Here is a 16,688-nt window from a genome sequence, read left to right as displayed (position 1 = left end):
CTGCAGTGTGATTTCTAGAAGTGTGTTCTAAAAGTGTGGATTACATTAGAATTAAAACCTGAATTGAACCTGAAGGGAACTGAAGGTAACTGGCCAGTCACTGTAAACAATGTTTCTGTTTGTTGTCACTTTTACCCCTATAATCTTTCACTTTCTGCTACCTCCCTCAATCCCCACACCAAGTAAGGAACTGTTCATCTCCTCTTCAATCCTCCCCATCCACCTCACCTCCTCCTCAGAACTGTTCCTTAACATACAATCCTCTGTCTCAAAACACAGGCAGCCCCCTCATGCCCTCTCCTGCTCCCACCTGCTAACACTATCTCTGCTCCTTCTCACTGCTGGTGATATCTCTCCAAATCCTGGTCCTCCTCACCACATTCCCACAGTCATTTCTACCTCCCATCCACGCTCCATCACAAACTTCCGTAACCTCTCTAACCTTATACCCATTCGCCCAGCCCCCGCTTCCCCAGTCCCACTAACAGGAGCTCTGTGGAACGCTCGCTCTGGCTGTAACAAGCTTTCCTACATCCATGATCTTTTTGTTACTACCAAACTTTCCTTCCTCGCCATCACCGAAACCTGGCTCACCCGGTCTGACACAGCCTCTCCTGCTGCACTCTCTTACGGTGGCTTCCACCTTTCTCACACACCCCGCCCCAGCAGCAAGCATGGTGGAGGAGTTGGTTTTCTCCTGTCAGATAACTGCTCCTTCACCCCAATCCCACTGCCACCCTCTGTTACCCTCCCTTCCTTTGAGGTGCACTCTGTGCGCATCTACTCCCCCTCCAACCTCCAACTGGCTGTCATTTACCGCCCCCCAGGGCCAGCCACCATCTTCTTTGACCACTTCACCACCTGGCTACTTCATTTCCTTTCTGCAGACATCCCCACTATCATCATGGGCGATTTCAACATCCCCATTGACACTTCCCTCTCAGCTGCCACTAAACTTCTATCTCTCTCTTCCTCCTTCGGCCTCACTCAATGGTCTTCTACAGCCACCCACAAAGATGGCCACACACTGGACCTAATCTTCACCCGCCTCTGCTCCCTATCTAACCTCTCTAACTCACCTCTTCCTCTCTCTGACCACAACCTTCTCACATTCTCATCTCTCTCCACTCCATGTCTAGAGTCCCCACCCCACAAACTTTCACACCCTCGCAGAAATCTTAAACATCTTGACCTACATTCATTCTCTGAATCCCTCCTCCCTCTCACAGACATAAGTTCCATACACAATGCGGATGACGCTGCCGCTCTATATAACACCACAATAGCTGTAGCTTTGGAATCTGTTGCCCCACTTACACATACCAAAGCTCGCAAAATCAACAGACAGCCCTGGCACACCAGCCTGACCAAAGAACTGAGGCGAGCTTCCAGGGCTGCTGAGCGCAGATGGAAAAGATCCCACTCCAACGACCACTTAATCACATTCAAACAGTCCCTCACTACTTTCAAGACCACACTCGCCACAGCTAAACAAACCTACTTCTCATCTCTCATATCCTCCCTGTCTCACAACCCTAAACAGTTATTCAACACCTTCAATTCTCTCCTCCGTCCCCCAGCACCTCCTCCCTCCCCACTTATCTCTGCTGAAGACTTTGCCTCATTCTTCAAGCAGAAGATTGATAACATCAGAGACAGTTTTGGTCAACAACCCCCAGAGCCCTTCCTCCCAACTTCCCTACCCTCCTCCTCCAAAACCAACTACTCCATTATTACAGAAGATCAACTCGCCACTCTACTCTCAAGATCACATCTCACCACCTGTGCACTTGACCCGCTCCCATCCCACCTCATCCCAAACCTCACCACAATCTTCATCCCAACCCTAACCCATCTCTTCAACCGATCACTAACAACTGTTGTTTTCCCCTCAAGCTTTAAACATGCCTCCATCACACCTATCCTCAAAAAGCCCTCTCTTGACCCATCCTCTGTATCTAGCTATCGCCCTATATCACTTCTCCCCTATGCCTCAAAACTACTGGAACAACACGTCTACCTTGAACTGTCCTCCCATCTCTCTTCTTGCTCCCTCTTTGACCGCTTACAATCTGGCTTCCGGTCACACCATTCCACTGAAACTGCCCTAACTAAGGTCACCAATGACCTCTTAACCGCCAAGAGCAAGCGACACTACTCTGTTCTCCTCCTCCTCGACCTGTCGGCTGCCTTTGACACAGTGGACCATTCCCTATTATTACAGACCCTCTCATCCCTTGGCATCACAGACTTGGCCCTATCCTGGATCTCATCATACCTAACAGACCGGACATTCAGCGTCTCCCACTCACACACCACCTCCTCACCTCGCCCCCTATCTGTCGGAATCCCGCAAGGTTCAGTCCTTGGGCCCCTGCTCTTCTCCATTTACACCTTTGGCCTGGGACAGCTCATAGAATCTCATGGCTTTCAGTATCACCTCTATGCTGATGACACACAGATATACATCTCTGGACCAGATATCACCTCCCTACTAACCAGAATCCCTCAATGTCTGTCCACTATTTCATCCTTCTTCTCCGCTAGATTTCTGAAACTTAACATGGACAAAACAGAATTCATCATCTTTCCCCCATCTCACGTGACCCCCCCAACGAACCTATCCATTACAGTAAATGGCTGCCCACTCTCCCCAGTCCCACAAGCTCGCTGCCTCGGGGTTATCCTTGACGCTGATCTCTCCTTCAAACCACATATCCAAGCCCTTTCCACTTCCTGCCGACTTCAACTCAAAAATATTGCACGAATCCGTTCATTCCTCAACCAAGAATCTGCAAAAACCCTAGTCCATGCCCTCATCATCTCTCGCCTTGACTACTGCAACCTTCTGCTCTGTGGCCTCCCCTCAAACACTCTCGCACCCCTCCAATCTATTCTAAACTCTGCTGCCCGACTAATCCACCTGTCCCCCCGCTATTCTCCGGCCTCTCCCCTCTGTCAATCCCTTCACTGGCTCCCCATTGCCCAGAGACTCCAGTACAAAACCCTAACCATGACGTACAAAGCCATCCACAACCTGTCTCCTCCTTACATCTGTGACCTCATCTCCCGGTACTTTCCTACACGCAACCTCCGATCCTCACAAGATCTCCTTCTCTACTCCCCTCTTATCTCCTCTTCCCACAATCGTATACAAGATTTCTCTCGCGTATCACCCCTACTCTGGAACCCTCTACCACAGCACATCAGACTCTCACCCACCATCGAAACCTTCAAAAAGAATCTGAAGACCCACCTCTTCCGACAAGCCTACAACCTGCAGTAACCACCGATCGACCAAACCGCTGCATGACCAGCTCTACCCTCACCTACTGTATTCTCACCCATCCCTTGTAGATTGTGAGCCTTCACGGGCAGGGTCCTCTCTCCTACTGTACCAGTTATGACTTGTATTGTTCAAGATTATTGTACTTGTTTTTATTATCTATACCCCTCCTCACTTGTAAAGCGCCATGGAATAAATGGCGCTATAACAATAAATAATAATAATAATAATAATGAGGTAATGACATGCTTAGGAAGCTGACAGTACATGGAGGTACGTGGCTAGTTGACTGGAGGGTCAACACTTGGCTTCTCCAAATTTCTCCATGGAGGCCAGTGCCCGAAGGATCCCAATTCCGGCTTCACCAAATGTATCCATGGGGCTCAGGTGACCGGTGGCCCCAAATACTGGCTTCCCCAAATGTATCCATGGGTTCAGTGATGGTCAATGGAGCAGATCTGTGTTCTTCTAGCCAGCACCGTGGACCCCTAAGCTCACATCCTGCAGAAAGTGAAATCTGTGTCCCTCTTGATGGAACCATGTTATCCTGCCTTTTGCTCTGGCAAGTCACTTGATTCTTCATGCAGAATGAAAAAAAATCCTTTTTATACCCAAATCTGTGGCTCAGGTCATCATCCACAGATCAGGGGGCAGGTGGGATGAGTTTAACTCTCAGAGTTTAAGCATTTAATCAATCTGCATAGTTCGTCCTTCTCTGTTTTGCAGGTCAACAAGCTAGCAGACATGGAACAATGTGTAATCAACATATTAACAAATATCGATTGTTCCATGACCCTGCGTCTCTGTCCTCCAGAAATAATAGACAATAAGATACAACAAACCTCAACTTAAAAGTCAACATCCAGGCTCCTACAAACAATAGTCTGTGTTTCTTGACCAACCAAAGAAAAACAGATAGATTCTAAAGTCAACATAAAGATAGCAGCATATGTCCCTGTGCCTCCTGAATATACATCTGGATAATTACTATTAAATGTTGTGTCATCAAAGATACCTGAGAGTGAGGCATTGTCCTAAGGTTAGATATTGAATGGTTTCAATAGAAGACCAATGACCAATAACCAAAATATCTCATGATGACCATATTCTCACATACTGCAGGATACCTGAGTAATAATCCTGAGGTTGGACATCGAATGGGCCAACAGAAGATCGATGACCAATAACTAAATTATCTTAAGGTGACCAGGCTCTCATATACTGCAGGACTCATCTTTTCCAACAGGAGTTGATAAGATGTTATCTCTTCCCATCAACACCCAAAAATAATGGTCCCATTTATTTTTATAGTATGGTGGCAAAGAACATGATGGATCTTACATTACCTCTTATGTCTTGTGAGTAACTGTGTTTCAGTCAAGCATGAGAATCAAGAATTTGAGATGTAAGACCCATACCATCCAGGATACCTGAGAATGAACCATTGTTCTGAGGTTGGACATCGAGTAGCTCCAACGGGATACGAATAAACAAAATATCTCTTGAAGACTATGTTCTTATACACTACAAAACTGACCTTCTCCAACATTTATTTTTTTTAGGATGAACTCCAAGACCATGATGGACATTACCTACACCAATATGGTCAATTGTCTCAGTTGAGCACTCGTTCGCTGGTGTTACATACTTTACGTTATTTCACCTCCACTCTTCGTGTTATCTGTACACATCTGGATCACCATTATGATGGACCAGCTATGAAGATGTCACATAATGATTAGATAACTTTACCAAGGTAAGTCTTTGCCTAGCTTTTGGATTTTGCATTTGTCTTGCTCTATAGGAGTAGTCAACCATTTTCTGGTTACATCTCCATCTCCATCTCCTCTTTTGGTTCTTCTCTACTTTCCTGTTGTTGGCTTTGCAATGAACGTGATTATACAAATCCAGATTGCCCACCCACGAAACCAATAGACTGAGGAGTAGACCTGGGATTCCAACTAGTAAAGTCCAAGAATGGGGATCTTCCTCAGACCTGGAATCGCATGAAAGTGCTAGGGGTCCACTTCTCCAATGAGGACTCTGGTAGACTTTGAATTTGGGTGTGTCTAATCTCAGCACACCATACCACAACTGGAGAAACTGTTTCATGATTGGTCAAGATTGAGGAACATACACAGCTCAGTATCTGATATCCAATATTGTTTTTCGTGAGCTTGAGAGAATTTATAGATTTTCCTACAATGAAATCCAATAAGAGCTCAATTAACCTCCCGTCCTATCTCTCCAAGTGTTATAAAATACTCCTTGCCAGAGAATCCTGGCGGCACCATTGGCTTTATCCGAGCTTTGGCATCATAAAGGATAGGAACGTCTCTAGAGATTAACAGCTACAATGGGATAACAAGTGACATCATGTTGTTTTGTGGGAAAGATACGAGGCCACGAACTCGAAAGAGTGACTTACGACAATTTTTATAGACCGCTTCTTGGATAATTATTTCCTGAGACAGTTATCTGTCACAAGGTTTAGCAGATATTAAGACATCCTGCCCGAGATGATTAGTCTTTTTTCCTAGAGATACGGTGAGATGTTACTAAGATGCCAATATGCCCCCTTTAAAGGAAAAAATGTTTCCTGGAGAGGTTTTCATTCAACAAGAACATCTACTGGATTTCCCTTGAACATTCAACCAGTCGTCAGAGGAGTAACAAAAGGGACCATGAAGGAAGGTGGCCCACCAACACCAGCGTCTATTTCGCCTGTATGTGCATCCGAGGTACATTCAGCTGAATTGTATTGTGGCGGAGAGACCTGCCCGATCCCTGCACTGCAATACACTCCGCCGGCCAATCAGAGAGGCCCAGGATGAGGGACATTATTACTGGAAGGGCTCAGGGGTGGGGACATTATTAAGGAAGGAGCTCAGGATGGTGGACATTATTACAGGATGAGGGATATTATCACTTGAAGGGGCCTATGATAATGGGCAATGCACTTCATCGGCTAATCAGAGAGGCCAAGGATGGGGGACATTATTACAGGAAGGGGCTCATGATGGGGGGCATTATCACAGAATGGGGCCCAGGATTGGAGACATTATTACAGGAAGGAACTCAGAATGGGGGACCTTATTACAGGGAGGGGCACAGGATGGGAGATATTGTTACAGAAAGGGGCCCAGGATGGGGGACCTTATTACAGAAAGGGGCCCAGGATGTTAGACATTATTACAGGAAGTGGCGCATAATAAGATACATTATTACAGAAAGGGGCCTATGATGGGGGACATTATTACCGGAAGTGGTGCATGATGAGATATATTATTACAGAAAGGGGCCTGTGTTGGGGGACATTATTACCGGAAGTGGTGCATGAGGAGAGACATTATTACAGAAAGGGGCCCATGATGGGGGACATTATTACCGGAAGTGGTGCATGAGGAGAGACATTATTACAGAAAGGGGCGCAGAATGGGGAACATTATTACAGGAAGTGGCACAGGATGGGGGACATTATTACAGGAAGTGGCACAGGATGGGGGACATTATTACAGGAAGTTGCCAGGACATTATTACAGGAAGTGGCACAGGTTGAGGGCATTATTACAAGATGAGGCCCAGGATGAGGGATATTATTACTTGAAGGGGCCTATGATAAGGGGCAATACACTCCATCCGCTAATCAGAGATGCCAAGGATGGGGGACATTACTACAGGAAGGGGCCCTGGATTCGAGACATTAGTACTAGAAAGGGCCCAGCGTGGGAGACATTATTATGTGAAGAGCCTCATGATGGGGGGCATTATTACAGAATAAGGCCCAGGACTGGAGACATTATTACGGGAAGGAACTCAGAATGGAGGACCTTATTACAAGGAGGGGCACAGGATGGGAGATATTATTACAGAAAAGGGCCCAGGATGGGGACATTATTACAGAAAGGGGCCCAGGATGGGAGACTTTATTACAGGAAGTGGCGCATGATGAGAGACATTATTACAGAAAGGGGCCCATGATGGGGGACATTATTACAGGAAGGAGCACATGATGAGAGACATTATTACAGAAAGGGGCCCATGATGGGGGACATTATTACAGGAAGGGGCACATGATGAGGACATTATTACAGAAAGGGGCCCATGATGGGGGACGTTATTACTGGAAGGGGCACATGATGAGAGAGTCATTATTACAGAAAGGGGCCCATGATGGGGGACATTATTACTGGAAGGGGCACATGATGAGAGAGTCATTATTACAGAAAGGGGCCCATGATGGGGGACATTATTACTATTACAGGAAGGGGAACATGATGAGGACATTATTACAGGAAGTGGCACAGGATGAGAACATTATTACAGGAAGGGGTCAGGACGGGGATGTTATTACAGGAAGTGTCACAGGATGGGGACATTATTACAGGAAGTGGCCTATAATGGGGGTCATTATTACTGGAAGGAGTCGAGGATAGAAGACATTATTACAGGAAGAGGCCCAGGATGGGGGATAATGCTACATGCGGAGGCAAACACGGATGTCTATATAAGATCTAGAAAGATATAAGGGCCCAAACATGTGAACCACATACATGCGGGGGCCCGAGTACAAATTTTGCACTATTACTATGCATACTACCCACTGACTGTGACATCACTGTGTGCACTACCCCTTATCCAGAGCACCGAACCGTCCCAGATCCAGCTGGACGGTCCCAATTTGGGGGAGCTGTCTTGATTTGGGGAAGTTGTCCAACCGTCCCGGGAGGTCAGAGCAATGTCCCAACTTCTGCTCATACTGTGCGATGTCTACTCTCCTGCCATATCTCGAGGGTAGAGATTTCATGAAATCACATCCACTTTTAGACCGTGTTCACATGTAGCGTAAATGCTACGTTTTTTCTGCTACTTTTTTTGCCTTAGAGACACAAAACAGAAGACCTCATATAGCGAAGGTAAAAGTGAGACAACACAAGTTCTGGCAACGAGAAGCTAAACCCACAAGTCCCAGCCTTTCCGGATGCAGCAGACAGTCCTGGATCAGGGTCTATGCCCGGAGGCCCCGGGTGTCTACTGAATGTCCCTCACTGCTAAAGCCGCCTCTGATATCTCCTCCTCCTGCTGGGGTAGAAAGAAGTGGTAAATGGGGAAGACATGGGGGTTTGGCATGGTCAAAATGTGCCGTCCTTTGACCCAGTGACCACAGGACTCCATTTCTCTCTCGTGTCTTGACCTTGTATTATTGAGCGATCCTCTCCCACCATGGTCGCATCCGTCTTGGACGGTTCTTCGTGTTGAGCGTTGGTCCAAGGACCTTGTTTGGATGTGTCATTGAGGAAATGATCTTTCTTCTCGCTGGCAAAATAATTGTCTCCATATTTTGTTTATGACTTGAGTTTACTACCCAGAGATTTCTCCGTTCTGCGTTAATCTTCCCGGTGACTCATGGGATTTAGGAATTATTAGCAGTTAAGATGCACAAGTTCAATGCAAAGAAGATAATGATGTCATTTACGAGGTATGAACGCCGCACCCCGATGTCCTGTCGGGAGGCAGACCGGGCTACCAATTCTGTGTTTTTGGATTACGTACAAGAGTTTATTGTGTTTATATTTTATTTTGATCTCTCCGGGAGTCGTCTGCAAATATTACACCACCCCCTTCAAAGTTTTAGACTAAAACAATGGGAAGAGAGTGTTTGTGACTCTGTATGGTGGAGCTGGCTAGGCTCCTTTAAATGAGGCGGCCTTGATCAGGGCTAGTGTCTACCCATCACATCACAAGCCCAAAGCACTAGGAGTCTCAAAAAGCCCAATGGGCCCAGTTATCCAATTTTACACGGTGCTAATGCCCTAAAAATTAACACTGAGGCGTGTAACTAGAAGAGGTCAACGTTTGAGTTAGGGAGGTGACTGAAGACCCCATGAAGGCTCCCTTACTCTAAAACGTCCATTCTGGTGGAAATCTGTCCCCTTTTGCCATCCATTTCACAGGAATGTCCTGGAAAAATTGGGATGGTTGGCAGTTGTCATAGAAAATATTAGGATCCCTGAAGCCACTAGTGAGGGGGGCATTCACCCACCTCCTCTCTCTCTTTTGCAATAGGAAAAGAGCTTGCAATCTAAGCTGCCCTTAAGTAGAATTGCCTAGTTGACATATAGGAAATTACATATAATTGGAGAGTGACAAATCTAATTAACGTAAATCTCCTTTTGATTCTGTGGACTCCTGCAGTGCATATTTTTCATAACGGTGACACCTGTCTACAAGCCCCAAATCAATAGTGGCAAGATTGCTGCTACCAGCCATGTCATGTCTACTATATATGGAAAGGTAAAATCCCGATAAAAAATATGGCTGCTATCTCGAACTTCTACGATCGTCGGGAGGGGAGATATTGTTAATGTTGGGAATTTCAAAAAATGTAGAAGGTCTGAGAACATCCTGCAACCCATCCCACGTGAGGTCATCACGATGGGGGGTATAATTCAGGTGCTGATAAAAGGTCAAGGCAAATTATGATCTGTGTTCATGTAGAGAGCTACATATTAGTATATGCATGATTACCGTTAACCGGATGTTTTCCAATCAAAGTGCTCTCCTTCGCTAAGCTGAATCATCTCTGTGATTGGGGTAGTAAGTTGTTTGTTAATCCTGTTTTTTCATGTAATTGTATACACCTTATTGTCTTATCCACTTTGTAAAGTCTTTTGCTTATTTTGTTACAAACACTGCCTATCGTTCTGGATTAAAAATGCAATTTAATAGTTCTGTTCCTTTTGTTCTGTAACCCGCACCCTGAATCCATACGCTACCAGAACCAGAACTAGTCAACCAGTCAGCTTGTTTAAAAATGACTGGTGGTGGCAGCAAGTAGTTCTTGGGTTATTGTGGAGCCAGCCATGACTATACCGGGGGTATATACACATATTCCATATGTGGGAATCAAAGGTGTATATACCATACACTCACTGTTAGTTTCCTGATAACTGGCTTAAGTGGAAACAGCCACAGCCTCCTCCATTAATCGGAGGTTAACTGTATAACTGTCCTGACGATAGAGGGCAGCAGAGGGCTGTTTGTGACACAAAAATAACAGCGTCGGTGGTTCACTTATGACCCCTTTGGCTGCGATCTTAGATAATTGGAGGCAGTGGTGAGATCTGCTTGGTCTCTCTGGTGTCTTGTCTCCTTTGACAGCAGTTTTGATGTCTTTTGTGCAAATAGGGTGCTTGGACCTGTTTGGAGCCACTCACAGCCCGTTATGTGTTGGATCCATGCTTTGTGAGATTTTATTGGAAGGGTTTAAGTTATTTAAGCTTCTGACTGAGGATAATGATTAGTAGGGTATCACCCAAAATATATATAGTGACCTTGAGGTGATGTCCTTTCTCTTTTCTCATGTTCTCCTACCTTCCCAGACCATCATGGCGACTTCCACCAGCTGAAGAAGAAAAATATAACTTCTCACAACTCCATACAGTAATATATATAAAGTAATAACGCCCCGAGTGTACTCTTATTATTATTATTATTAAAAATATTGTTATGGAGGCAACATGAAAAAGTAATAATGCCTCTTAAGTACTCCCCAAAAAGTAACAATGTCCCCTCCAAAACAAAATCATACTCAACCCAACAAACTCACCATCTGAGTTTTCTCCTTGGCTAAGAGTCACATCCTCGCACCATCTGCAATCGGGACACTGACGTCCTATGCGGCCCCCAACGAAAAATTGGGACTGTTGGCAGTTGTCATAGAAAACATTAAGATCCCTTAAGCCACTAGTGAGGGGGCACTCACCGCTCTCCCCCTCTCTTTTGCAATAGGACAAGAGCTTGCGGTCTAAGGTACAGAGCAACCTGCGGCTTTCAAGATGGAGAGTGGTGGCTCAGGTAGCCCATGGCTCGAATCTCTCCAAGACTACAATATAGTTGGGGTGGAGGTCGACCGAGTGAGTGGACTGCGGTCGACCACTTCCCCGATTCCCACTAGTAGCTATCCTACTGCCCAAAAGATATCCCCCCTTTACAATTCTCCAGCCGGCAGAATCAAAAGACCGCTCAACGGCCCAAACATCAGCCATGTCTGCGACCCCCAAAGTGTGGCACCTCTCATGTTTGTGCGGAGTGACTCCTTATACCTGACGACAGCTGGACCCCGTCACCTGGATAAGCCGCCGTCATGTCCTTGTTTTTACAAAAGGTTTTACTGCACGTCTCCGCTTGTAAGAAGAGAATATTCTAAAATATACGAAGCGCACCCATAAAACAAACAGAGGACGAAGTGTAAATATACAGGGACATGGGGGGCAGCGCTGAGGGGCCGGCAGCACACAGCGCAGGTTGTGGATACACGGGATGGACAAGTGGGATACGGCACACAGACAGATGGCTCTGCGCTCATTGTAGTCACCGACATCATGGAAATACAATGTCATCTGTGGAATCCTGGAAACAATGTATAGAAATGTGAGAAAGAGGAGACAAAACATGGACCAAGGCGGGGAGAGGATTATATCACATATACCGCAGGATGTCATTCTCTGCCGGCAGGAATGTAAAACCGCCACCCAGCGAAAAACAAGTGCACCTTAAAGGAGAACTGCACTACAATACTATCTATATAACCACTGTAATACTGCTCCTATGTGCAAGCATAAAACAACTATAATACTGCTCCTATATACAAGAATATAACTACTATAATACTGCCAGTATGTACAAGAATATAACTACTATAATACGGCTCCTATGTATAAGAATATAACTACTATAATACTGCTCCTATGTACAAGAATATAACTACTATAATACTGCCCCTATGTGCAAGAATATAACTACTATAATACTGCCCCTATGTACAAGAATATACCTACTATAATACTGCTCCTATATACAAGAATATAACTACTATAATACTGCCCCCTATGTACAAGAATATAACTACTATAATACTGCCCCTATGTGCAAGCATAAAACAACTATAATACTGCTCCTATATACAAGAATATAACTACTATAATACTGCCCCTATGTACAAGAATATAACTACTATAATACTGCCCCTATGTGCAAGAATATAACTACTATAATACTGCCCCTATGTACAAGAATATACCTACTATAATACTGCTCCTATGTACAAGAATATAACTACTATAATACTGCCCCCTATGTACAAGAATATAACTACTATAATACTGCTCCTATGTACAAGAATATAGCTACTATAATACTGCTCCTATGTACAAGAATATAACTACTATAATACTGCCCCTATGTACAAGAATATAACTACTATAATACTGCTCTTATGTACAAGAATATAACTACTATAATACTGCCCCTATGTACAAGAATATAACTACTATAATACTGCTCCTATGTATAAGAATATAACTACTATAATACTACTCCTGTGTACAAGAATATAACTACTATAATACTGCTCCTATGTACAGGAATAGAACTACTATAATACTGCCCCTATGTACAAGAATATAACTACTATAATACTCCTCCTATGTACAAGAATATAACTACTATAATACTGCCCCTATGTACAAGAATATAACTACTATAATACTGCTCCTATGTATAAGAATATAACTACTATAATACTACTCCTGTGTACAAGAATATAACTACTATAATACTGCCCCTATGTATAAGAATATACCGTATTTTCCGGCGTATAAGACGACTTTTTAACCCCCGAAAATCTTCTTAAAAGTCGGGGGTCGTCTTATACGCCGGGAATCGACTTGTACGCCGGTGTATATGGTGGGTGGGGAGGGGGAGTGATCCTGATGACGAGGGGGCGTCTCACAGGAAAGTGAGTAATCCCCATTACCTTATCCTAGCGGTGCAGCGTGGGGGTGTCAGTGCTGGGAGCGGCGGCGGCTGCTGTGTTCTGGTGCGGCGGCTCCTCTTCTGTGTGGGGCCTCTGTGCTGTGGGGTGGCGGCGGCAGCAGCGTATCTTTATCCAGTTGGGGCTCCTCCGGCATCTCCTTAGCCCTGGAGGCCCCGCCGCAACTCCATCGGTGCAATGTGGTGGCCTCCGGGAAAATGGCCGCTGCTCAGATTCAGATCTCGTGTCCCGAGATTTCGGGACGAGATCTGAATCTGAGCAGCGGCCATTTTCCCGGAGGCCACCGCATCGCACCTATTGAGCTGCCTCCGGGAAAATGGCCGCTGCATTGCACTCATGGAGTTGCGGCGGGGCCTCCAGGGCTAAGGAGATGCCGGAGGAGCCCCAACTGGATAAAGATATGCCGCCGCCACCGCCACCGCCACCGCCACCGCACAGCACAGAGGCCCCACACAGAAGAGGAGCCGCCGCACCAGAGCACAGCAGCCGCCGCACCAGAGCACAGCAGCCGCCGCCGCCACTCCCAGCACTGAGACCCCCACGCTGCACCGCTACGATAAGGTAATGGGGGATACTCACTTTCCTGTGAGACGCCCCCTCGTCATCAGGATCACTCCCCCCCCCCCCCCCCCCCAAAAGGCACATATTCACCGGCCCTATAAGACGACATAGGGTGTATAAGAAGACCCCCGACTTTTAAGAAGATTTTATATTTTAACTGGTAAAGTTGGGGGGTCGTCTTATACGCCCAGTCGTCTTATACGCCGGAAAATACGGTAACTACTATAATACTGACCATATATACAAGAATATAACTACTATAATAGTGTCCCTATGCACAAGAATATAACTACTATAATACTGCCCCTATGTACAAGAATATAACTACTATAATACTGCCCCTATGTACAAGAATATAACTACTATAATACTGCCCCTATGTACAAGAATATAACTACTATAATACTGCTCCTATGTACAAGAATATAACTACTATAATACTGCCCCTATGTACAAGAATATAACTACTATAATACTGCTCCTATATACAAGAATATAACTACTATAATACTGCTCCTATGTACAAGAATATAACTGCTATAATACTGCTCCTATGTACAAGAATATAACTACTATAATACTGCTCCTATGTACAAGAATATAACTACTATAATACTGCTCCTATGTACAAGAATATAACTACTATAATACTGCCCCTATGTACAAGAATATAACTACTATAATACTGCCCCCTATGTACATGAATATAACTACTATAATACTGCCCCCTATGTACAAGAATATAACTACTATAATACTGCCTCCTATATACAAGAATATAACTACTATAATACTGCCCCTATGTACAAGAATATAACTACTATAATACTGCCCCTATGTACAAGAATATAACTACTATAATACTGCCCCTATGTACAAGAATATAACTACTATAATACTGCCCCTATATACAATAATATAACTACTTTAATACTACCCCTATGTACAGGAATATAACTACTATAATACTGCTCCTATGTACAAGAATATAACTACTATAATACTGCTCCTATGTACAAGAATATAACTACTATAATACTGCCCCTATATACAAGAATATAACTACTATAATACTGCCCCTATGTACAAGAATATAACTACTATAATACTGCCCCATATGTACAAGAATATAACTACTATAATACTGCCTCTATGTACAGGAATATGACTACTATAATACTGCCCCTATGTACAAGAATATAACTACTATAATTGCAGCGCCCCAGAGTCCTGGTCGTTGCAGTACTGTGGCTCCGCCACTATGGGGAGCCATGGTGCGTCCGATGGCACTGAAGGAGTTCATCTGATCAGGTATCACAGACACCAATACATTTCACAGCCGGGCCTCCGGGGGGAGCTAAGGGTGCTATTCATTAGGCCACTCCCCACCATAGTGGGTAAACTGGGGGTCAGGCAGGAAGTTAGATTAGAAGCTGACTGGATTGAACGAAGCAACACCTTGTGGCAGAGGGTGTTGTGGAGGAAGAGACAGTAGGGTCTCTGCCAGGGGTGGGATCCTGGCAGAGGCTTGGCATTGGAAAGAACGTAACGGGACCGTGCCTGCTCAGAATAGCGGCGGTGCCCCAAGAAAGGACTAGAAGCGAGATAGATTGTGCGGAGTGAGAAACGAGATCAAGCAATAGGAGAATTCCAGTAGGGGTCGTGCTGTAAGACCGGAGCAACACCCTACTGAGGCGCATTACCGGTGGCCGGAACGCCGAGGGAGTATTATAACATTCAGCTTCAAGCAATACTCTAAACAGCGGCAGGACAGTCAGTTTGAGGCGGGCTGTCTAACACATATCACCTATGAAGTCTTGGGAGGCAATTGCGGGAGAGGGGCGTCTCTAGGGTCCCGGAAGAACTCCAGGCCTATCCGACAAACGGGTGCCGTTCCAACTGTAACATCAGGAAGGGACGGGAGATTAGAAGAACATCATTTAATCGAGTTGTGAGGGAACTTAAGAAACAGACACAATGGTTGTGGGGTACTTTCCGTAAGCACAGCAGGGAAGGACTACAACACATAGCGCTAAGAAGGAAGGCACCGATTTCCACCTGTGAAGTGAACTCTGGAGGTGCCATTGGACCGGCCGGACTTGCGCAGCTTGGTGAACCGTATTCTGGACTGAGGACTCAGAGATCTCCAGTAAAGAGGTAAAGAGACTGCAACCTGGTGTCCTCGTTATTTACCGCGACCTGCACCCCACAACTGCACCGTTACAACACGACTTATTGCACCGGACGTCCCCCACTGACAGACAGGGCCACGGACCGGGTCTAGCCACCGTGACAACCCCAGGACTGAGACCCAGAGGCCCGGCTCCGGGTACCCCTCGGCCCTGCGGCGGTGTGGGGGCGCTCCGCAGACTTGGCGTCACGAACAGGATCTACTTAAGCCTGAAGAATCAGGTCATGTGTGCCTAGAGACTGTGATTTGTTGTGTTTGGACTGTACTTTATTAAGAGGACTGTGTGTTGTGCCATTTGCCGCCAAAATCCGCCGCCATTGTAGCGCTGAGGAGAGCGCAGGAAGAGAAGAGGGGCGTGGAGTAGGCGTAGACAAGCTGGAGAGCGCGAAAGATAATGGCCGCCCAGTCTAAATACTTCTGCACGGTGAGGACGTGTCCGTCAGCGGCAGAGATCCGCCTCCTAATCCTTAATGGAGGGCGGAGATCGAGAAAACGACACCGCCCACGAAGGAGAGAGCGGGAAAGAGACCCGGAAGCGACCCACGTGGAGGACGCCATGGCCAGCAGCTCTGAAGCCGACAGTGGGGTTGAAGTGGAAATCTCCCCCGACTACCCGGATGAGCACAGCAGCCCGTCTTCCGTGGACAACACCAGATTCCTGAGGGCCGAAATGGAGGATTTATTTAACCAACTTCTCCAACTGAATGTGGAGGTCCAGGCTCCGCACCGGGCGGCGCCGGAAGAAGATCCTCAGCCGCTGAGACCCTTGCTGACCCTGCCGGAGGAACCCGTTGCGGAAGAAGAACCTCCACTGG

The 16,688-nt window shown here is 45.9% G+C and overlaps 1 long non-coding RNA gene across 1 annotated transcript in view; it reads left to right on the top strand.

Moving 5' to 3' along the window:
- Positions 1 to 5,023, top strand: part of LOC143769360 (uncharacterized) — a 437,338-nt gene extending 432,315 nt beyond the window's left edge. The window contains exon 3 of the long non-coding RNA XR_013214373.1: positions 4,849 to 5,023. This is a non-coding gene — a long non-coding RNA (uncharacterized LOC143769360). The remainder of the gene's footprint in view (positions 1 to 4,848) is intronic.
- Positions 5,024 to 16,688: the final 11,665 nt, after the last annotated feature.

This window comes from Ranitomeya variabilis, chromosome 4 (assembly GCF_051348905.1).
Source record: "Ranitomeya variabilis isolate aRanVar5 chromosome 4, aRanVar5.hap1, whole genome shotgun sequence".
In the NCBI taxonomy this organism is placed as follows: domain Eukaryota; kingdom Metazoa; phylum Chordata; class Amphibia; order Anura; family Dendrobatidae; genus Ranitomeya; species Ranitomeya variabilis.
Note: the sequence above shows the minus strand (reverse complement) of the source record. Positions and strands in the feature narration are given on the sequence as shown.